The 23,654-nt window shown below is 36.9% G+C and overlaps 1 long non-coding RNA gene across 6 annotated transcripts in view; it reads left to right on the forward strand.

Moving 5' to 3' along the window:
- Positions 1-8,848: 8,848 nt before the first annotated feature.
- Positions 8,849-23,654, forward strand: part of LOC137849748 (uncharacterized) — a 28,393-nt gene continuing 13,587 nt past the window's right edge. For 5 of the 6 annotated variants that reach the window (XR_011092049.1, XR_011092053.1, XR_011092051.1 and 2 more), the window contains exon 1: positions 9,012-9,133. This is a non-coding gene — a long non-coding RNA (uncharacterized lncRNA). Of the gene's footprint in view, positions 8,944-9,011; positions 9,134-23,654 lie in introns of those variants that run through there. The other variant, XR_011092050.1, reaches the window with a different exon arrangement.

The following is a 23,654-nucleotide window of genomic DNA, read 5'->3' on the forward strand; positions in this document are numbered from 1 at the left end:
TTTGAGACTTAATGTTAATCCAGTTCTGAATTTCCAAGTCATTAAATATTCTTTGAAATAATTTCACAATGTAGAAATGATTTTATTTTTTTTTCTCAAATAATAATGACACACTTTGCATCCATCCATTGATCAGAGCATACAAGTAAAATGGAACTAAAATCAAGACACTTGAAAATCTCACTTATGGTAACTATACCACAAGTGAAACACTATAATGTTTTATTACTATAGTCTTTGCACTGCCTCTCATCATTCTCATTTGCAACTCTGGCTGCTCCATTTGTTCCATTTGCTGCATCTAAGCTGTGAATTATTTGGTGTGGGAGCTGGATCCTTATTCTGTTCTTTACATGGAGATCATATCAACAAATTCTAAGGTAGAATTTCACACTGTTCCCACTGCTGTCAATGGACATTTTACATTGAAATCTGCAGAAGAGTATGACCCATTCAGCACACTTCTGAAAAACCCAAGCCCTTCATGCATGAGAAGTAATAAATCCAGCTTAGTTTGTTCTTTTTCCCTGTTCTCATTACTTTAACCACTTTCAGCATAGGAGAAAAGAAACTTTCACAATCTAATTTGCAATTAACTTTAGCTTGCTCATTTTTAGGTAATAGTGTTTTTGCAAACCAGAAGTGTTACTCAACTTCATTAAGCTGATTTTACAATACTATTCATTCCTATGCTCTTCTGAGAAGGTTGTGAAGTCTGGTGATCTCAGCAAGTCTTAGAAGCAAAAGGTCAAAGTTCTAACAAAGGAGAGGAGTTGATTCACTAAAGAAACCATGAGTAAACCATCTCATCCCTCTGTGTCACAACCAGATCCACTGTAAGTCTGGGGAAATGTGAAACATTACAAGGCATGACTGTTTGCATTAGACTACCTGATTCCAACACATTGGCTGAGATTTCCAAAACTGATGAGGGAAATTCCCTCACTGGATTTGAAAACCTCAAACACTTTAAAAAAATGTATTTGCATTTCATATGTGGAAAGCATGGCATACTTTATGGATCATTCATTGAATGTTTTGTTCATTACAAGTGCAGGAACTTGGTGTTCACTGTGAAATACTTCTTTCATACACTGCCTTGTCCTTTCATAATGCCCTTGCAAAAAAAATGTCACTGTCAAAGTATTTTAATCATTATTAGAAAACAGCACATGGAAGCATAGTTAAACAGAACTTGAATTTTTAAAGGTGACCATCAAATATTTTGCATGTATTGTGTCAGAGTGAGCAAATCAGGGACATCTTCACTTCTAGCTCATTTCAACTTTCCCCCAGTTGTCATGCAATTATTTACCAGAAGGACAGTGGAAATGACGATTCTGCCACAGAAGTCATTTTTTGTACGCCTGCTTATTCAGAAAATTTTCAGTTCACTTTGTAGGCAGGCAAAAATATTTAAAAAATTGACTAGAGCTGGAAATCTCTGAGAAGTTATGCTCTTTCCTGTTAATTCAGATTCAAGGCAGGCAAAGCCTGTGAATAATGGAGGTTGTTCGAGGGCATAACTTTGCTTACAATGGAGGGAGTATGAATCAGCAAAAGAACAAGCACCCACTTATGTTCAAGAATGATTTACACAAGCCCATAAATCATCCAAATGAGGAAAGCGAGAAGTGGAAGTCAGGAATGCCACATGTGCCATGACACATGGTGTATTATTTAAAGATCCTCTTACAGAATGATTCCAAGTACCAGCACAGCTATCCAGAATAGAAAACTTTGTCAATTAGAGGGCCACCGATCTAATGCTTGCAAACATCACAATTTACTCACCATCATACTGTGGTGATTGTGGAGTTGCTGAACAGGGTTATTAGCAAGGTTTCCTGATTTAATACTTCATTTACAGACTAATGTGTTTGCCCATTGTGAGCTCAGCCTTCCAGTCTTGGGGCAGCAATTAATGCTGCCTCCCCCAGAAACATTCACTGGAGGTCAGAGCTGTGGGGGAGGCTTCCAAAAATTCCCTCTGCCTGGACACTGCTGCCACCCACAGTTTAAGAGACAACCAATAACAAAACCAGCTTTTTTTTTTCTTTTTTTTTTTTTTTTTTGCCTTTCTTTTCCCAGCAGCTTTTAGAGCTCTTTCAGCTCTTGATTTCTCAACACAGTGGCTATGTCTCACAACAGAACACCTTGAGTCAGTCGCACCCAAGCTTGGACACAAAAGAGTAACCTACCCTGACTATACTGGTACTCATGGTGTGCAGGTTCATCTCAGCACTTCAGTGCAAATTACACCGCATTTATATGGATTATGAAAACTCCTTACTTAAATTGACATGATGTTCATGAGGAGAAAAATAGGCAAAAATAACATGGAATCATTCATTGATTCAACATAGATCCATATATATTGTAGATGGAAATTTATCTGCACTCCCAGGACAGTTTCAAAGTAAAGCAAAGAGTTTTGTTGCTTGAGTTCCAGTAAAATTGTTTGAATTTGTGCCACTAGAGCCTTTCTAAGCTTTTCAAGATTTCCTCTGTTTTCTTAAAATGCTTTGTAACAAACAGCATAATATCTACTCCCTGGGAACATCAGTATTCCACGGGATATTTCAGTCTCCACAAGGAAACAGTGATTTTTTTTAAAGACTATGTATAGCCTGTAGAAAATGAACACTATACACAAACTGCTGCCTTCTCGCTATTCAATATAACTGCAGGGACTCTCAGCTCTGGGCCACAGTGGGCAAGGAAGAGAGGAGGAACTTTCCCTGCTCCCCTGGGCAGGAGCCATGTTAGAGGAGCCATCCCTCCCTACTGTGGGAGCATCAGGACTGCCCTTGCACAGTGCTAGGGAAGGAGGCAGCGAGAAGGCTGGTGACAAATCCTTCTCTTCCCCACATCAAACTGCACATGAAAAAATACCAAATGACAGAGCACAGGTAGAGGTTGCAGGAAGCAGACAGCTACCTCTCATGGGTAGCTGTAAACCCATGCAGGCCAGTGGCTAGATGCTGTAATTTTGCTCTTTAATTTTCATGCTATTTATTTTTATTTCCCATTTTATAAGGTAAGGTTAAACTTGGAGATAATCTACTGAAGAACAGATCTGCAAATACAAAAAGGATGTCTTACTGTTATTTTTTATTTGTCACTGCATTTTGGTTTCTGTTTTATTTCTTTGAAGTGCTGGAGAAAATGATCTGAAGATGCCTTGACTCTGTGAAGCATCTTAATAACTATTGCTTTTGCAACATTTTTTCATGTGTTGTCTCAACCTTAATTTTAGTGTTATTATTACTCACAAGAAGTCTCAAATATGGATCCTTTGGGAGATATTTTGGAACCAAGAAATGCAGAAATGCACAAGACCATACAAAATTTCATAATAATGAACATTTTCAGATGTTAAACATTACACTCCATTGCCTTCCCAATATGGCTCTTCAAATTCCTTGCCTTCTATTAATTTAATATTAAATCCTATAAAATCCTTGTGTAATATATTATTATTTTACCTCTACCTTAACTGTCTAGGCTGAAAACATACATCACACTGTGCCTTGTGAGTTCAATCAGATTTACAATAGAACTAGATCCCTTGATAGCTTACATGAACCAACTGCATAGCATACACCAACTGCATATTAAGGATCTGGCCTTCTGAGGTTCGTTTTAGGCTGTTTTGGATAAATAAGTGAAAAATTGTGAAGTACTATGTTTGCTGTTGCATGACACTCAGCACCAATTAAAAATATTTTGGATTAATCATTGACCCTTCTGCCTGGAGATACACAAAAACCCATCTCACCCACTACCTTTTGTTATTTACCATATATATGAAGAAGAGGGAAGAGACCTGTTAAGATGCTATCTGGAAAAAGCGATTGTGACCTTTGCTTTCCATTGTCTTTATTTTTTTTTTTTTTACACTAAATATAAAGCAGAAATTTCCAAAAACAAGCATTCAAAAAGGGGAAAAAAAAGAATCCTTAAACAAACTACTGTGGTTAAAGAAAAATTACTCAACATTATGGGTTAATCTGACATGTAACATATGTAGCAACACAAGTTCCGTATACACTTGTTCTTCAGTGCCCATATAAACGCCACACTGATAACACACTGTACTTCTAATATTACACAACAGTGGCTGTAGCACACAGAACATCATAGAGGAACAGAGTTTTATTCTGCAGTTATAAAAAGCAACTGACAAAAAGTAAATGCAAAAAGAGCTAAAGACAGTATAGAATTCACTTAATATTGATATTAAAAATATTTTTTAATGGCTTTTTCACTTTGTTTTATAAATTTAGAGCTAAATGAATAAGCTTCTCTCCTGTTTTCACAGTCACTATAGTCATGAGGCCATAGAGAAAATCTAAGTATGCAGACTGGATTTTTAAAGGGACATTGTGTCTCATAACCTTTGTAATAAATGTTTGAATGTTAGCAGTGTGGAAATAGACATAGGATATGGTTTCCCATGCATTATTATTCAATCCAAGAATTCAAATTCCATATGTTTGTTTGATTTCTAACCTGAAGAAATCATGTTTTTCACAAAAAATTAAGAGTGAGGATTTAACAATATCATTTATATTTATTGTAGCTTAGAGTGACACTTTAGATTTTCATCACTTAGTTCTGGAAAAACTACACATGCCTGTTCATTAAGACTATCATTCAAATGATATAGCACCATGTCTGCACTAAATGAAAATGCTTATTTACCTGATTACCCATCAGAGTCATATATCAACATTAAGTTCCTCATTTGTGGGAAACCAACTTACATAATAAATTTCTCATTTCATATCAAAGATAAAGCTTTGGAGCTTCTAGAAATTTTATTTTAATTGGTAAAAGCAATTCTACTGGAGTTCTTCGTGTAACTGGCTCAATATTTTCCAGATTAAATGCTATCTGAACCTGTTTATTTAAAACAAGGTTACTAAAATCATCAAATTTTCAAAAGCCTTAACTGTAACAAAACTTCAATTGTCAAATTAAACAATTAAATCTCATGATTAAGCCATATAAGTGAAATCTGATGTTCTGGAGAATTTGTCTAAGAGGTAATTTAAATAATCCCAGTTCTTGTTATGAAATTGCTGTCATTAAATGCTTCAATGCATAGCTAGCTATCAGAAGACTAGTTTTCCAATATCTTTCTCCACCATTTTGAAAAAAGTTACAACACAAAAATATGAGAGGATGAACTAAAGAGAACGTGTATTGGAAAACCTGTTTAAGCTTATCTTTGGGGAAGTACATGGGGGAAAAAAAAAAAAAAAAAAAAAAAAAAAAAGGAAAATCCCCAAACCAAAGAACAAAGAAGCTTTCTTTTGTAGCAGAGGGGTTCTTCTTATTGAGGTTTCAGTATAACAAAGAGAGGGAAAGACCACAGGAGAGAAAAGGATTTGGGAAACAAGCTTTATGAGGAAAGAGGAGCTTGGCCCAGCCTTACAGAACAATAAAGAGAGGCAGGGCCTCTGTCTGGTCCCAAACCCATAGCTACACTAATTCTGTCACAGCTACACTGAGGAAATATAAGCAGAAACAACCTGCAAGGGGTTCTCTGTTCTTTAGTTGTATCTCTCAAATGGAGTGTCAGAGAATACTCCAAAGCTCTGAAACTCACTTGTCCGCAGTTACAAACTGCCAAGATGGTTCCTGAGATGGGACCTGTGCCAAACTGGAGGCTCCCCCAGAACCAGACGTTCCATGACAAGTAGCCAGTTTGGATGGAGCAACCTTATTCTTTTTACTGTGAGTTGTGCTGGCTGCAGAGCCTGAGAACAATACCAGAAATTATTATTTTACTGGTAGATATAGTCATTGCTTCCACAGATCACTGGTCCCTCCTCAGGCTCTGTGTTCTGATGAGGAAGCATGTTTGGGTACCATGTGATGGCAATGGTATGGGAGATGTCCAGTAGCAAGTTCTTCTCACAAGTAAAACTTTCCTCTGTTTCATTTTTAATCTAATAATAATAATAGTAATTACAAGGTAAATCAGAAAGAGATGTTTTCACTGATTGCTTCTTTTGTCCTCTGCAGGGGTGACCTTGCAAAGTTTTCAGTGAAAGAGAAGATCCAAAGATCTATTTTTATACTGACATTGATGGATGCTGCTGAAAAGCCAAGGTAACATACAGTCAATGAATGACCAGTCTATGATAATAACAGATTGGAGATTGTCTTTTAATATCCCACCTTTCTCTGGTTCATTCTGTATAACTATATATTTTTGTCCAGACTGTCAACATTCATGTGTTTTTCACCACTTCCATGTAATTTCCAATAGAGAAATAAATAGATTCCAGTAGCGTCAAAACTGTAGTGTCTATTGAAATATGCAAGCTGCTTAACCTTCAACCAGCATACCAAGGTCCCTGTGTCTAGCCTCAAGAATGATGTGTTGTTGATACATTACTGGAATGCATCCCACCACACCCCAACATTACAGTAAGCTCCATTTATGGCCCTATATCCTAAAGCTGGACGATAATTGTGCCATTTTCCATTGTCCAACTGCAGGTCCACTGCTCCTTCCCTCCCACCACCACCTTTTCAAATAATGTCCAAAGTCACAGATTCTACAGGCACTATATACCTGGTGGCTCACTGTAAGTGTTCTCATTTCTTTTTGTCTGTATTTAGAAGAGTTGTCCTGTAACCTCTGTTTTTTGCCTCAGACACAAAAATGCACATAAGTTTCCTCAGACCATTTAATAATGTTCAGATGGTAAATGAAAAGCTTCATAAATGCTTTCAAGGCCTGGACTTCTGTTGCAGCACCTTTTCACTTTCTTTGAAAGGTAATTCCTACCATCCCAGGGGCATGACTGAAAAATAATGGCACAGTTCTCTGGCGGGAAGGATGTCTTACTGTGTAGCCCTTTGAAATCCAAGGTAGTGGACACAGGTACTGCCAGAGACTGGAGGCACATAAACCCTGGGAGGTAGAGTAAATGGCAGGGATAAGAAATTGGTCAGAATGACACATTGGAAAGGAGATTTATTATTACCCACAATTTTCCCTGTGTTTTATGTTCTAACCTCCTCATTTTTGCTACCTGGACAGATTGAAAACTTCACCTATTACATCTGCAGTGTGAACTTCTTTTCTCATGATATACAACTTCCACATCCCATTCCACATTTCATCAAAAGGCACCAGGAAGACCTACAAGATCTTTTACCAACAGAAGTACAAATAGCGAAGATAAGCACTGCAGCTATAGAAGCTTTGACGTATGGTGCTCTTGCAACTCAGTTTTGTCATCACAGATGATGAGTTAACAGAGCTACGGGTACCAAATTCTGTAACACAGAGGAAGCTTGAGCTGAATTAAATTCAATTCCCATAATACAAATTAGCTGGAAAATAATGACAGAGATCATGTCTTAAATGCTTACTCTGAATCACACCCTAAAATTGACAAAACTCAATTTTAAGGGCACAAATATTTTCTACCTTTGTGAATACAATGCAATGCTCTTAAGTTAATGTTGGTTCTTCACAGCACATAGCCTGTTATCCAGATGACTAAATCACAAATGCATGCTCAAAACTCCAATTTAGATTTGGCTTGGCTGTCTCTGTACACACTGTATCTGTCATGTTTAGCTACTGCTGATATTTTGCTATCAATATAAATGAATCATCCTCTGAATCACATCAGATTTTCTCTCAGAGCTCTTTTAAGAGCCATTATAATATTGTTATTCTGAATGTCAGCTCTCAATGAACTGAAAGGTCTGAAGTCAGTGGTAAGATTCATCGGCAGCTGGAACAGGCTCCAAATGTCACATGACAAATCATCTTTCCAGTGTCTCTCTGTCTCTCTTTTTTTTTTTTTTTTTTTTTCTTTTAACTGTTTTCTCCTCCGTGTCTTCAGCTCTTGCTTGTCCTATCCTGTATGCCAGATTCATAAAATTTCAGGAGGGGCAGTTCCTCAAGTTATTGAATCTGTAGTATATAATTGATGTCCAGACTAGCACAGATATTGACTATAAATCTGAAAGGTGAAGATAGCTTCCCACTCCACTGGAGCAGGTGTCTGTGTTCTCTGAAAACACTTCTCTCCTCACTACAAATGTTAAATTGTCTTTCAAAATTAAGATTTTTTTCCTGCTTCTAAATGAAACCTTAAAATAGAAAATCTTACCAGTTGAAAGAAAATCTAATGCCCTGGTAGTGCATCATTGTCACCTGAATTTCAGCCCGTGTTTTTGTAACAGCTCTGATTCTTAACTGTGTCTTCAATCAGCAGTTTTCATTTCTTACCATGATTAATTTTTTATTTTTTTCTGGAAGACTATGTTTGTTCAATGCTGTTTATGGGAAAGACATTTAGCACAGAAGAGCTGAATGAAATACTTGACTGAGTATATTATTATAAAAATATGCATTTTTCCAATATCTGTATATTTCAAAGAAAAGTGCTAATCTCAAATAAAATTTGTATGCTGAACAAAAAAAAAATCAATATTCTGATGATTTTTATTATTATTGTTGTTGTTGTTGTTGTTGCTGTTATTTTAGTTTAGCAAGAAGTTATGGCTCTTTAATTTACCAGGCTGGAACAATAATGTTTTTAAAACACCAGAATTGCCTTTTGAATAAAATACTTATTTTCAACTAGTTTCACTTAAGAATACATTGGTGAAACAAATCTTCTAGGGAAGTACCTTTTGTTTTATGCAGCATGTACAAGAAATTCTGCCTAGGGCAACAATCCATGGCATAAATACAAGGAGGTCCAGAAATGCAAGATTGCAGCCAAGGAAAGTTAATGTCTCCAGAAGGGTGATGCCCACACAGATCAGGTTCAAAGGCTTGCCAGGCCCACAGAGCACTGTGAGTGGCAACCTGCAGCTCTCAGAGTTGCTGTTCCTTGTGTGAGAACAGAGCATCCACAGGACAGAAGACCCAGCAGGCTGGCACACAGCTGGATCCAGGTCAGTCCCTCCTATTGTGATATATTTACTACCTCTGCCACTCTTTATCAAGTATCTTTTCAAATGACCAGATACTCAAACCTCAGCAAGGAACAAACAGAATCAGCTCACCAGCTGGTAGTGCTCTTTATTCCATCTGTAAACCTCTCAGTTCTAAATTTTGGTTTCTGCAAGCTTTACACAGCACATGGTAAGAGGTTTCACTGTGCCTTCCATCACTCTGAATTAACAGTGATAATAATAATACTTAACCTTCGTAGAGTTCTTTTTATCTTCACAATGCTTAACTAACATTAGCTAATCATATTACAATAGCTGGGCTGCTTATCATTCCTACTCTTGAAAGTGCCATGAATAATCTGATAATTATTTCTTTAGCTCATATAAACAGCTTGTCCACTCTCATGTCATTTTCTATTTTGCTTAAGCTATAAATATCTGATATTAACTGAAGAAATGGTGAAGTTTGCCAAGCTCATCTTAAACTAAAGCATAAAATTGCATTAATAAGGTATGTCTGAGACTGAATATAAGCAAATTCTGTGCATGTTCTTTTGCTGTATTTTTTATATCTATATCTCTAATTATGGGAATTTGCTAAGGATTGTGTGAGAGTTAGAATGACTGAACTAGTTTGCCTAGAATCTGTTCATGCAGATTTTTTAAAACCACTCTGTATTTATTTCAAACATTGAGTATTGGTGTACTATTTGATACCAGGCTGTGGTAGTGTATACACGGTAGTAGGCAGAGACCATGGTTTAATCAGTTTACAGCTTAGTGTTCAGATTCTGTTTTATTGTTGAGAAGCACAAAACTCTGTGTCTTTCCAACACACTAGTCAGAAAACTAGCCTTAGGTAATCAGCAGTAGGATCAGGAATAGGAATTGCGAACTTCCTGTGTTTTATCCAGTGTCAACTCTTCTTGTAGAATGACCATTTTGTAGGGAAGAAAACACTTCATTTCGATATTCAGAGGTGAAATAGATTTCTTTGGAAAATAACTCTCTCAGTGCCCCAGTTTTATCCTTTTTCAGTGGAATAGCACCATTGCATTATCCCATGAGATGTATTGTGGTTTGGATCATGGTTGTTTGCCAGAGGCATTGAGATACTCAGCTGTAGATAATGCAAAATATTTGCACTGATGGTGCATTTACTTTGGGTCCCTGGCCTCTGATTATTGTTTAAGATCAGATTGCTTTGAGCTTTCATCCTTGGGTCTCTATGCTTTACACTCCTTGCATTGTCAGTCCCCTGCTTGATCCAAGGTAGACACAAATGATACTACTACATCCTTACTAGCATCTGTAACTGAATCAGTTATCCCTGCCCCGTCTCTAAGAGACAAGAAGATCCCATTATTATTACTTTATTAATACAGTTTTGCGTGCATGGTGCTTTATAAGGAAAAGATGAGTCACTGTTCCAAGAGATCTCACTCTATAAATTAGATGTGGCACATGGAATGACGACAGTGAAATGATGGGGGAAGGAATACATTTTAATATATGAATTTATTGAATGATTTTATGAAAAGAAAAAAAAAAAACATTATGAAAAAAATCTCTATCTTGTTTGTCTACAATATGCAGCTCTCCTGTCTAAGATACACAACTCAAAACCAAAAGCTAAAGAACTATGTTCAAAATGGGGCTAGACCCATTCCTTCTGCATACTCAGCTCTGCTGTAAGTTTGGAGAGGACAGCACTTGTTCCAAAGAAGGTACGGCAGCACTTCAGTAACAACTTTATTCTTAGTCACCAAAAGAGATATTAAAATTAATAGTGACTCATCTCAGCAGGCATTCAACTGCAGCCTTAATTCCAGTCCTAGTGGAAGGTTAACAGTCATAATGCTTTAATGTAAGAAGCACATGTTTTTATAAAATTACAAATACTCCAAAAGCACAAGTGAGCATTTCTCCTGTTTCAGTCTGTGAAAGACCAGCTTCCATTGTCTCTGCACCAGGGCACTTGAATCTGACAGAAAACCTACTCTGGCACTAAAGATGTGCCCTGAATATGCTCCTTTCAGCCACCCAAGTACCTCTGCACCATCTAGTGGTACAAACTGCTACCAATAGGAATCAGGGCAAGAGAAGAGAATTTTTACTTCAGGCAGAAAACATAACAATTATTGAAGAGGAAAAAATAGCAGTTTTGGCTGTCCTACCCATACACTATAAGCATCTTGTACACCTGTATACATGGACTACATAAAGTGCTTATCATCCTAGGTGTTCCTTATGCATGTTAAAGTCAGATTCACTTAAGTCCTTCAAGCTAAATTAGTACAAAGCAAAATATTTAAATGCTTGTCACCTGAACAGTCACACAGCTCACCAAAGGGAATGTTTCATTGAAAAGAAGTAACACTGTCACTGTGAAGCTCAAGAGAAAGCCACAATCCAGGAATACCTGGAGGCTGGGCATGCCATAATCATGCATGACTGCACAGTTAATTAAAGGAATTTCCCTCCCTGGAGATCTTTACAAACTGTCTGGACATGGTCTTGGGTGACAGAGATGTTCCTGCTTGAGCAATGATTGTTAGACCAGATGACCTCCAGAGGTCCCTTCCAACCTCAGCCATTCTGTGGTTCTATGAACAAAGAGAGGGGATTTTGGATTGCTGTGGTAGACAGCTTTTTTAAAAGTCCTGCAATTTGGTATAGATGCATCAAACAGCTACTAGTGCAGCGAAGGCAGGCTTTGTGGAATGCAGAAGCTCCTGAGAGGCATAGCACAGGGCAGCTCCCAGCAGCACATCACGAGGCTGCCTGCTCTATTTCCTCTGGCAGACCTGAAAGAAATTCATCCTGGAATGAGCATGGCTAAACTGTAAATAAGTGGAGTGTGTTTGTCTCTGTCTGGAAGGTTTTGCATGTATGAGAGTCCCGCATGAAGCATGATGTTTCTTCAGGACCACCCTGTCTTGTTTTGCATGGTGTTCACAGAAACCTGAGTGTGATGCTAGTAAATAGAGACAAGACTGTGTCTGTGTCAGGAAAGCTGGCTGCTGGCAGCCTGGAGAAGCTCCCACTAGCTGGCCATCTGCTTATTTTGTGTTCTTACATTGCCACCCTCTGACAATCTGGTGGATTTAAACACTGCCACTCTGGACAGCTGAAGTTTGAGAAAGGCATGTACATAAAGTACAAGCCTGAATACAACACTGTAGAAATGCATTGCTACTGCCATTGTTTCATGTGAATTGAATATCTTTCAGGTATATCCCTTGTATATTTCTCATCTGCTGCTGTGAAAATTTGTTTAAAAGCTGATTTGGTGATGTGTAGCAGAGACTGAGAATGTGTAACAGGAAGAGATGGGGATGTCTAGCAGGGAGAGATGGGGATGTGTAGCAGAGAGAAAATTTGGCTCAGTGCAAAAAACAGATTAGTCTCCATGAGTGTTCTCCAAGCCCTCAGAAGAATTAGATACAATAAATGTTACTCTGTGTATTGTTAAAGAAACTACACCATTACTGTTTAGGGAGGCACTCTTTGTCAGGGTGTGTAGTGATAGGACAACAAGTAATATTTTTAAACTTAAAAAGATGGATTTAGATTAGATCTAATGAGGGAGTTCTTTACTCAGAGGCTAGTGAAAGACTGGCACAGGCTGTCCAGAGAAGCTGTGAAATCCCCATCCCTGGAAGTGTTTAAGGCCAGGTTGGATGGGGCTTTAGGTCTAGTGGAGGGTGTCCCTGGCAGAGGAGTTGGAACTAGGTGATTTTTAAGATCCCTTCCAACCCAGACCATTCTATAATTCTATGAATGAAAGCAGGGAGTATTTATTGAAAGTTTGTCGAAGCAGGAATATGAAAACTTTAAGACCAAAACACACAAGTACACTGTACACAGAAACTGTGAATATTAATCCTAGCACAAAAACAGAAGCTACCGCTGTATCATGTTGAAATCTGCTCTTTCCCAAATATTGAAGGATATATTCTCTATTCTTGGCCTACCTTTCTTCCTGACCTACCTTTCCACCAAGAGCTTAGCTATGAAAGTCAAATAACATTTGTAGCTCTTTGAATGTCAAATGTACAACAGATAAAGGGAAGAAAGTGCAGTATACTAGGTAAACACTTGTATCTTTTCATATAAAATGTTCAAAGTAATTTTATATAATAAATACCTTCACCCAGAATTGCCTACATCTGAGAGAGTAGTGCATTAAGAATAACTGGAAAACAAAAAGCTATGCATATATTTTTTTGCAATGGGAGGGATGTTGTATCCATTTCAGAAATCATTTCAATTCCCTTTCAGTATTTATGGCTTTGTTAATTTCAGCTGTGTGTGGCATTTTATTTATTTATTTTTTTAACAGCATTTTATCAGTAAAAAAGAGATGTCAACAATAGTGAGCATAGTGAAGGCTTACCAAGACAGTTAAGGGGACAGGGACAGAGTCATATACAAGGAGATCCTGAAGAAACTAATTATTTAGCATAGATAATAGAAGACTAGTTCAGTTTTCTAACTTCAGTTATCTGAAAGGCTAAAGACTTTTCATATGTTCATATGTTTTCATATGCTCCTATGTTTATATTTTCATAGCCAGACTTTTCATATGGGAGCATAATGAAAGAACAACAGGTAACAACCATGAACTGCAGCAAAGAGTTTTTGTTTTGATTTGTTTTTCTTCTTTTATTCCCTTTCTGTTGTTTTATTATATCAATGGAAAGAGCACCTGAAGCTTAAAAAAATAAAAAAATAAATAAAATAAAAAATAAAGAGCATTTCTGGCCTGAGTTTAAATACAAATGAACAGAAACCCTTAAAAAAGACAAGCATACAATAAGATTATGAGGTTCAAATTCTACAATTGACACACTATGGTAGTAAAGAATAAATAAATGTGGCTGCTAAAAATAGTTTGATTTCCTCTGATTATAAGAACAGGTGCTTCTGTTTATTCACGGGAATAATGACTAGGCTTTTTACACCATGTTTATTGCCATAGTATTTAACTGGAGTTGAGAAGATTCCCAATTGCTGTTCTGTTTATTTACCCATCTAAGAGATTATAGTTATATCTTAAATTTTTTATACCTTAAACCATATTGTGATAAAAAGCAGATGTTAAGGACCCTGAAGTTAAAATCAGTTCTCTGGTTAATAAAAAAGACTGAAGTAGGAAATAAGCTTTAGAGCTTGAGTCATCTAGTAAAGGAATAAAAATAACCCCGTAATTAAGAATTATCAATAAATGAGAAAACTCAAATAAATAAACTAAATAAATTAAATAAATAAGAAAAAAATGTATACTAACGTTTTAATGAACAATTTGAAAACAAAATGAAATATATATTTGTTTGAAAGTGATTCAGGATTAGAAAGCAATAGAACACAAAATATTTGCTCAAATATAAAAAGATATTTATGTTCAGTGTTAGCCTTGTTTTTGATTAAAACTCAGAACTTGATTTTCTGTACCTGAAGGGTCTATATTTCCAAAAAATCTAGATTTATGAGAAGGAACATATTTGCCAAAAGAAAATATTATGCAATGGGGTAAGTATGGCCAGCTGAAACCCAAGTAAGAACTAGACAGATAATCACAAATAAAGATCTCTTCTCTCTTGGATTGTCTACAGCTAAAAAGACATAAAGAGAGATGAAATGAGAAGAGATTTGTCTTCTGCTCTTCTATGAGGAGTCAGGAATGAAGGAGTGAAGTTGAACCAGGAAAAAAGCAGGGGGTTGGAAGGAAGGTGTTTGACTTTGTCTTTGTTTCTCACTGTCCAAATCCATTTTAACTGACAATAAATTAAATTAATTTTCCCTATCTGTTTAGCCTGTGACAGTAACTGGTAAGTGATCTCCTTGTCTTTATCTCAACCCACAATCTTTTTCATCTTATGTTCTTCCCTTGCCCTGTTGCAGAGGGGGAATTAAAGAGTGGCTGGGTAGGTGTCTGGCAGCCAGCCAAGGTCAACTCACAACAATCACAGAAGATGGTGATGTCACAAAAGAACATTAAGCAAGAAAATACACTGGTCTAATCAGGACTGGAAAGCTACTGATACGTGCTCAGATAACTTCTTTTGAGAATGATCTTCAGAGACAAAGGAATTAGTTCTATATATATATTAAATACAACGTTCTGGATACATGCAGGTAAAGGACATGTCTACAGATAAATAGCAAAATGATATTCATAACCAGATAAAAATAGTGCATATACAACGTGAGTATTATGGTGTTTTCTGGCAACTGTGATTTTAGTTGTAAGGATTTAATAATAAATTGACAACAGAAGCAAGAACTATACTTAAGCTGTTTCGTCATGGAAAAAACATGATTTTTTTTTTTTTTTTTGGCTTTGTGAAACTAAATTGTCTAATTTTGTTGCCTTTCCCAAGAAAAACTCTGGTCCAGAAAGGAATCATCACAGCAAAAATCAGTCCAATTTTTTCTTGCTTTGGAAAGCTATGAGCACGAGAAAGCATGAGGTTATAGTGGAAACTGTTTTGCAACTGTAACTACAGTGGCCTAAATGAGTGCATGTTCTGATGTGCAAAGATGTCCCAGATGAATACTTCTACTTCAGAAAGTATCGTTGTGCTCAGATCCCAGGCAGCTGAACAAAATGTCCTTGGTGTTTCCACTGCAGACAGCACATAGTCTCAGTATGTTGCTCTGAAATGGGAAAGAGTAGGTGTACACTGGGGTGTTCACATGATTTCCTGTTTGGGGCGGTATTTGTCTGATGTTCATTTTAACATTCTACTTAGGGTAATTTTACTTCTAAATTCTCAAAGCATATAATTAAGGAAGAGGGTTAAATGGTTGATTTTATTAAGTTAAAAGCTCTATCTAAAGTATGTGCCAGCTTCCAAAAAAAAATAAATTAAAAAAAAAATGGAAAAGATTCAGTTTTATCCTTACTTTCCGGAGTGGGCATTCTTCCAGACTCTGAATCAAGAGAAAAGAAAACCTGCTTAGAAAACCTTATCAAGTCAATACACATTCTTCTTCTCCCACATCAATGTCTGCCAGATGCCTTGAAGCGCCAGCTTTAGCAGCTTCCTGCCTAGTTCCCCTAGACCAGTAATCTTTTGAGGATATTAGTAGGAGGAGCATTGTAATAGCACCGATAGGATTCTAGCCAGGGCTAGAGTCTTGTTCTGCAAGAGCTGCAGTCCAAGAATGGCAAGACTGAAATCGTCTATCTCAAAAGGCTTAACAGAAGCAGAACATTTAAAGAACAGAAAATGAGACCCTTGAACTCTGTTCCCATGCCATAGGTAACCTTGAGAAAGCATACGCAACTTTCCCCTCTCTTGAGTGGAAGAGGTTGAGAGCCTAAAGGTGCTGCCAGCTGGACATGACTTTTAGGTACAGGTAGCTTGGAGCCTGTCTCATCTCTTTTTTCTCACCGTCATCAGTTGCTGCATAGTATCCCAGCTATAGTGTCCCATGAGTTTGCATGGGACAACATCTAAACTTTGCCAGTTGCAACTTTGGAATGGTACAACTGAATGGGAAAGTATTGCAGCATGGGCATGGAACTTCAAGCAGGAATAACGGCACTGACCTCACATAACCTTAGCAGACCTCACATCTCTCATCCTCTTCTAGGGTGACTCAATGTGGCATTGACATAAGCGATCCTCAGTGTTAACCAATGGTATACATGGAAGGAAAGGGAGGATTTGGAAGTAAACAAGTATTTAGGTGAGGGAGCCTTTTTAAAACACAAGATGCTTTGCTTACACTGTATTTCAATGAGAAAGGAGGACTCTGCTGAGAAGTGAGACTTGAAGAAGATGAGACAGATAAAAGCTGAAAAATATGAAAATGATGTCAAATCTAAGCAAATAGGGCAAAGTGACAAACTGCCAGACAGAAATGGAAGATCTGCAATTAACAGTTTAAAAAAAAAAAAAAAAAAAAGACACCCAATTAAAACAGAAACACACCAAAAAAAAGTATCCACACAGGCAGACTAAGTTCACCTCCTGATATTTCTTTCTCTAACTCTGGTGTCCTTATTAGTAAGATAACAATTAAACAACTGTATTGAAAAACCTGGTGAGGAGTGTTAGGGCTTATTTCCTTCTACATGAAGACCTGCTACATGTGGGTTGGATCACGAGGTTTGTTCCATGGCAGAGAGCATGTAAATTTGTTTCCCATGAAATCATGGAAATTCCACTGTGTGAAAATATTGGGAATCTAGGAGTACATAAGTTTCTTTCTCTAAACATTTTTTTTCCATGAGAGAAAGTAATACAGCTCTACATTTTTTAAAGATAAACACTGTAGGTTCTTTCTATGGACATGTATACTTAGACTATCAAAGACAGAACATGTGAGAAAATATGTTTATTTCACTTGCAAGGGAAACATATAGTTCCTCTGTCCCCTTCAAGTTTCAGACAGACATATGCATGACCACTATTTTATCTCTGTTTTGGGCACCAAATAGATTTTTTTAACCTTGGAAAGCCTTAGCTGGAAGACTTGTGTTTCAATATTAGCTGGAACAATAGCAAGTTGAAATACAATATGTATCTTGGTCTGGAAGTGAAATAGCTGATACCAGTAATGAGTTGGATAGAATTTCATGAATATGTACCCGTTCACATTAGTTCTTACAACATAAAAATTATAGGGCATAGATAATAATAATTTTCCTACTACTTAATTTATGTTGCAAAATGTTCTAGGAAATCATTCTTTTGTTTGTTTGTTTGTTTCCTTGCTTGTTTTTCCTATAATATTGACTGAAAAACAATTCCTTTTTTGACTACATCCATAACCTTCTTCCAGCAGCTTTTATTAGCAATGAGAAATGTGTTCTATCTTTGCCAGTATTGGTAGAACTAATAGATGTTAGAGGAAGAAACAGGTGACAACCAGGCCTCCACTAACATGCTGTAGAACTATTTTACAGAGTTCCACTGCTGTTCAGATGAGAGGTCAGAGCAGAAGTGGCAGGCTTTACTGTCATGAAGGGAGGGGTGTGCATATGGTGCTTGTTGTCTATGAAGTGGTTGCCCAGCTATTCTTCTGATAACCGGGGTAATGTTGTTGCTTAGAAACATCAAAAGGAATATTTTATCAGGAAACCAGTATTCGCACCAGAATGTGGCTAGTGGCATGTGGTATTTCCACCTTCTAGGTCACCTCTTTCTCTCTCTCTTTCTCTTTCTTCCTTTCTTTCTAAATCTTTTGTAACCACAAAACTTTTCCAGAAAGGTAGGGGAAAAAACACCCTCAAAATCAGTGAGCTTCAGGCCTGTAATGCCAAACTGCATTGATGGAAAATAAAAGAGGAAAAAATAAAATAAAATAAAATAAAATAAAATAAAATAAAGTAAAATAAAATAAAATAAAATAAAATAAAATAAAATAAAATAAAATAAAATAAATAATAAAATAAAATAAAATAAATAATAAAATAAAATAAAATAAAAAATAAAATAAAATAAAAAATGAAAAGAAAAAAAAAAAAAAGAAAGAAAGACTGAGTCATTCTCTATGGAAAAACTGCTGCAAACTTTGTGCCATGGCAATGGGTTCAGTTTTGTAAGGGCTTCTACAAACATTTAAACAGTGCTTTTGTGAACTACTAGTTAGAAATTTGAATAACTGTCTTACACAGAGCAGTAATTCAGCAATTGACATTTTCCCATGTTTAAACAGTGAGACCAATGCAGTTTAAGCCAACAGAGTTTATTGGGATCAAAAGGAAAACACAATAATACAGCAAGTCAAGGAAACAAGAATTAAATGGCAGCATGCAAAATTACCATTCTCTGCCCCAATTTACCAGTCCTCTCCCCAGTCAAGATAGTCAAGATCACTATATTTTCACTGCACTTACATCTAGTTCATTGCCCCAGTTGGCCAGATCCCTCATGGTATGGACAATTTTATTGGACTCCACAGGTGATTTCAGCTGAAGCGTTCTAAATTCAGTGACATGCACTAGTGCACTGGTGCAACTGCAGCTGCTCTGCTCTGGACTGTTTTGTGCTGTTGGCCATGGGTCATTGCTCAGATCCCAAACTGCTGGACACATCTCCCACCCATCTCTTTAAGTGTTGTTCACGGTAGAATTATAGGCAATTTAGGCCCTCAGTGAGTCCTTTGTCTAGAAGAGAAACATTTCCCTAGTCAAATGTCACTTTCTTCCTCATTTTTATCTTATTTTCATTTTCTTCTGGCTTTTTCCAGAAACCATCTGTAGTGGGCAGGGGGACTCCCCACCCCTGGGCATGTTTGACTTTCAAAAATGAAAGCCAACATTATATTCACTTCAACAGTAAAACTTCACAGCTTATTTTTAAACACAAAATTTATAAACTGTTACACAATTGACATGTAAAAGAGGCCTGGCCTATGCAGTTAATTCTCTCTTCCTTTTTTTTTTTTTAATTTATTTTTTTTCAACAGCTGATGAAGGCAGAGCATTTCTTGACTTGACATGAGTCTCTGTACCTCTCCAGGCATTCTAGGTTTCTTTTCTTTCCTACTTTCATGTCAGGTTTTCAATAAGCTCATCCTCTTTCACAACTTCCGACTACTTGCTTTACAACAAATTATAGCAGCTCTAGCACCTCCAGGATAAACAGATTATAGATAGTGACATACACAAGTGATTCCATGTATTCTTACATGCTCTGTCAGTGACAGGGACAGAGACCATCCAGAGGCAGAAGAAATACTTGGATGAAAGCTGGGTTCCCACACAGCAGCTAACCAGGCTGAAGTAATCCACTGTGTCTCCTGTAAAGTAGCTCCTAATATAAGAAAAAATCCCTCGGTTCTGGCAACAATTAGTACTTCTTAACCTACTTTACATGGTGAGGGAAAAAAAAAAAAAATAAGGAGTGATTGAAGTTCCAGTGTAATAAACAGTCCCCTCAGCCTGAAGCACTGCAACAGTGGACTGAATAGGGGGGTTACAAGAAGGACACACAAAGCCCAGGTCTCCCTGGTCTTAGTGGTTGTCTACGTGATTGTGGTTTCCAATACAGAATCAAAACAGTTTCTACTAGCAACTAGTTGTAAACATTCAGGATCCTGGAGGTAATGAACTCACTCTTCAGTTAACAAACAATAGAGTCATCAAGTACTACAATTTCAGTGCTGTAAATATAACACCGGTGGATATTGGTGAGCTGCTTCAATCCAAACACCTTACTCGGGGCTAGTGCTTTTCTTTAGAAAACAAACACAAACAGATGGGATTTGTTGTCAGAATAGGATCAGGACTGTAAATGAATGAAGGTCATTCACAATTATGCTGCTTCTGTAGGAGCAAGTCCTTGCTAGTTGCTAGGCAGAACATGTTGTTTTTTATCGGGTAAACATATAATGTTAGTCTTCCTCCACTTAGACACAGAGCCACTTAGTGAAAGAGTCATGTGGACTACTTTTCAAAACTGTAGAGGAAGTCTCTTCCTTTTAACAATGAATTTGCATAATAGATGGAATTCTATTGCAAATGAGAGGTAAATACAAATCTGTTGTGTCACATGACTTCTATCTCCATTCACCTCAAACACTCTTCTCAGGAAATTGAGTCTTGTTACACCTGGAAGCAGTGGAGCACAGGAAAGTGATGCAAACTCCCCAGGAAAGGAGTATCAGCAGCAAAAGCAGACTTCTACATCTGAGCCATTGTTCTGTGTATTTATCATGTGGTAGTGTAGAAATCTTTTGGTAGCTTACACTTAAAGACACTGAGAAGAAGCAAGATTTTTTTAATCTTTTTTTTTTCCCCAAACAACACTGAAAATTTGGTCAAGTATGCCTTGATCCTCCTCGTGTGGTTTAACGGACCCATCAATATGATTGTGATATATGTGATATATCACTAGCCAGGTGATATAAATGAGCAAACTTTTTCCTTTGGACTTGTGTCCCTCTCCCCGCAAATTGCTGAGGGAGTCTAGGGGTCTGTTACTACCTTTGATGTCCCATAAGGTACCTAATTGTATATGAGATATACCTGTGCCCAAATGTCCAAATTAGATGTGCTTGATTCTGACTTCATCAGGCTGTCACACAGGTAACTTCAACAGAACTACTTTTGTGCAAACAAGATTTAAGATTTTAGGGGAGGGCATTCAGTGTATTTTAGTTCACTCATCTGAGATCTACTTCAGGATAGCCAATTTCTTTCTCATAATTTTTATGGAGATTCATCTACCATAAAAGGATTTATAGGCTAGTATCATCATGTACATTAGATACAGGACTGAGTGTTTATGTCCAGGCGCTCTGCTTCAAAGGACTGTACAAAAAGTTATTTTTCCATGAACGGCTGTGTTGATCTCTTCCCAGCACTCTTGGAAACTCACATAACATACTTCATATGGGTGCAGCACATTCTCCCATCCCACTCAATATCTGGCTAGATCTGCGATAGCCTCTTTTCATTCTTCTCCACTTCCACATATGTCCAAAATTGGACTTGGAGTGAACACAGCAATCAGCCCTGTTTAAGGAATGAGGGAAAATGAAGTTTTCTGGACAATCCTCCTGTTTCCAAAATCGTACAGAGACAAGAACTCATCAAAGAAATACTTGACAAAGAGATTGAAAGGAAGCTGAGGACAAAAAAACTTCTGAGAAGTGACTCATCCATGAGATAAGACCCTTCCTACCTGTGATTGATAATGCCTATTCTAGCCACAGCTAGAATGTACACCACTTAGATTTATTTTTTTTTAGAGTGTGATAGAAAGGATGTGTTGAAAGAGGATATTATATTTACATAAAATATGACATGTATAGGGTAATGACACCATAACTCATTAAACATAAATTCCACAGTGATCTATAAGGGTTAATCCCTCACAATACATCCTATATTTTACATGTAACATAATATAGTTAGCAAATTGTGGAATCCCAGTGTTTTCTTATACTGGAAAAATTCAGAGCTAGAGAATTAGGTAAGTAGAAAGAGGAATCGAAAGCTGAAAATTTGATGCTAGAAATGCTGGATATCAAATGTTGGAAATGCAGGGCCTCTATTATCACCGAACAGGATGGGCTGTGTATACAGAATAGCAGCACCAGTGCCTCATCACTTATTTTTTAATTTGCTAGGAAAGAGTCATATCCTTGTTATATATGACATTTGGCCAAAAACTCTGTACTGTGGACAATATATAAATATTTTTATGCACTAAACGTTCAGAAGAAACTTAGATCATACTGTTTTTATGGCAGATGTGTTATTGGATTACCCTCTGATTCAATGCATTTTGAAGAATATAAGAAACAGTATTGTCAGGAATCCTGACAACTATATCAGTTTTAAATTATGGAAACATATGGAGGGCAAACCATTTACCATGGATACAGCCTAGTGTTCAGAAATATTGAATTATGTGACAGGATGTAGAGGAAAGAGTATGACCAGCAATTTATTTTGTTTCAGGTATATTGTCATTCTCATCTTCTCATAACACAGTTGAGGTTGTATTTCAAATCTGTGTCAAAACCAAGAAACTTCACAGTTCTTTTACCCCAGAACACATTTAGAAGTGTCCTTCTTAGAAATGTCCTTCCATCTGATCACTTAAAATCTTGGAGCAATAGTCAGTTTTGTTGTTTTGTTGTCAGTAGAGGGAATGCCTGTTTACATGTGTTGATAGTCAAAGGACGAGGGGGAATGGTTTATACTAAGATAGGGGAGATTTATGTTAGATGTTAGGAGAAAGTATTTCACTTAAAGGGTGGTGAGACACTGGAACAGGTTGCCCAGAGAGGTTGTGGATGCCCCATCCCTGGAGGCATTCAAGACCAGACTGGAAGCGGCTCTGGGCAGCCTGTTATAGTGGTTGGAAATCCTGCCCAGAGTAGGGGAGTTGAAACTAGATGATCTTTAAGGTCCTTTTCAAACCAGGCCATTCTATGATTCTGTGATTCTGCTGTGTAAATTAACATGCACCAAAAATTCTGCCACTGGAGAGAACGTCAATCAAAACAAGAAGATCCATGTAGAAAGCAAGAACAGATGGTAGGTGATGAATGCTGATTTTGGAAAACAGAGGAAGTCATATAAGAGAAAGTTTTGCCCTATTAAATGATTTTTATTCTGGCTGCCACCATTTGTTACATAAGCAATTTTTGCTATTTGATATGTCCTTTGAAAATGATTTAAACTCAGTTTATAAATCAGACATACAGAAGCACATAGATTATAGATTTAAAATGAGAATTGTGGACAAGTATGTCATGGTGGAATCTGCAAGAGGTGAAGTAGCTTTTTTATGTTGTTTTTAGGGTACTGTTGCCAGTAATTGAAATCTGGAATGACAAGTATTATTCAAGCAAAATACAGAATAAATTATTTCAAAGTGAGAAATATATTCTGTAAAATGTTTCTGCTTGTCTGAAACTTCACACAACTTTAAAATTTAGGGTTATAGGTTTGTGAATTCTCTTCAGACTGCATAAATTATTAAAAATCTCAAATGTTGGTATAGGTCACCATCCATGTGTGTAGATCTTACATGAAAATACTTTGCTATAAATAAAATTAGAAAGAATTGCACTGTGTAATCCAACAGGTCTTTTTTTTTTTTTTCATTCTTTTCATCTTCTGCATATACTGTAGAAAAGAGTCTTAGGGTCAACAAAAAAAAGCTGAAGCCACATTTTCTGACCTCTAAGCCTAGCTGCCATAAAAACTAATTCTTGATTATGTGTATGCACTG

Source organism: Anas acuta, chromosome 1, assembly GCF_963932015.1.
Source record: "Anas acuta chromosome 1, bAnaAcu1.1, whole genome shotgun sequence".
In the NCBI taxonomy this organism is placed as follows: domain Eukaryota; kingdom Metazoa; phylum Chordata; class Aves; order Anseriformes; family Anatidae; genus Anas; species Anas acuta.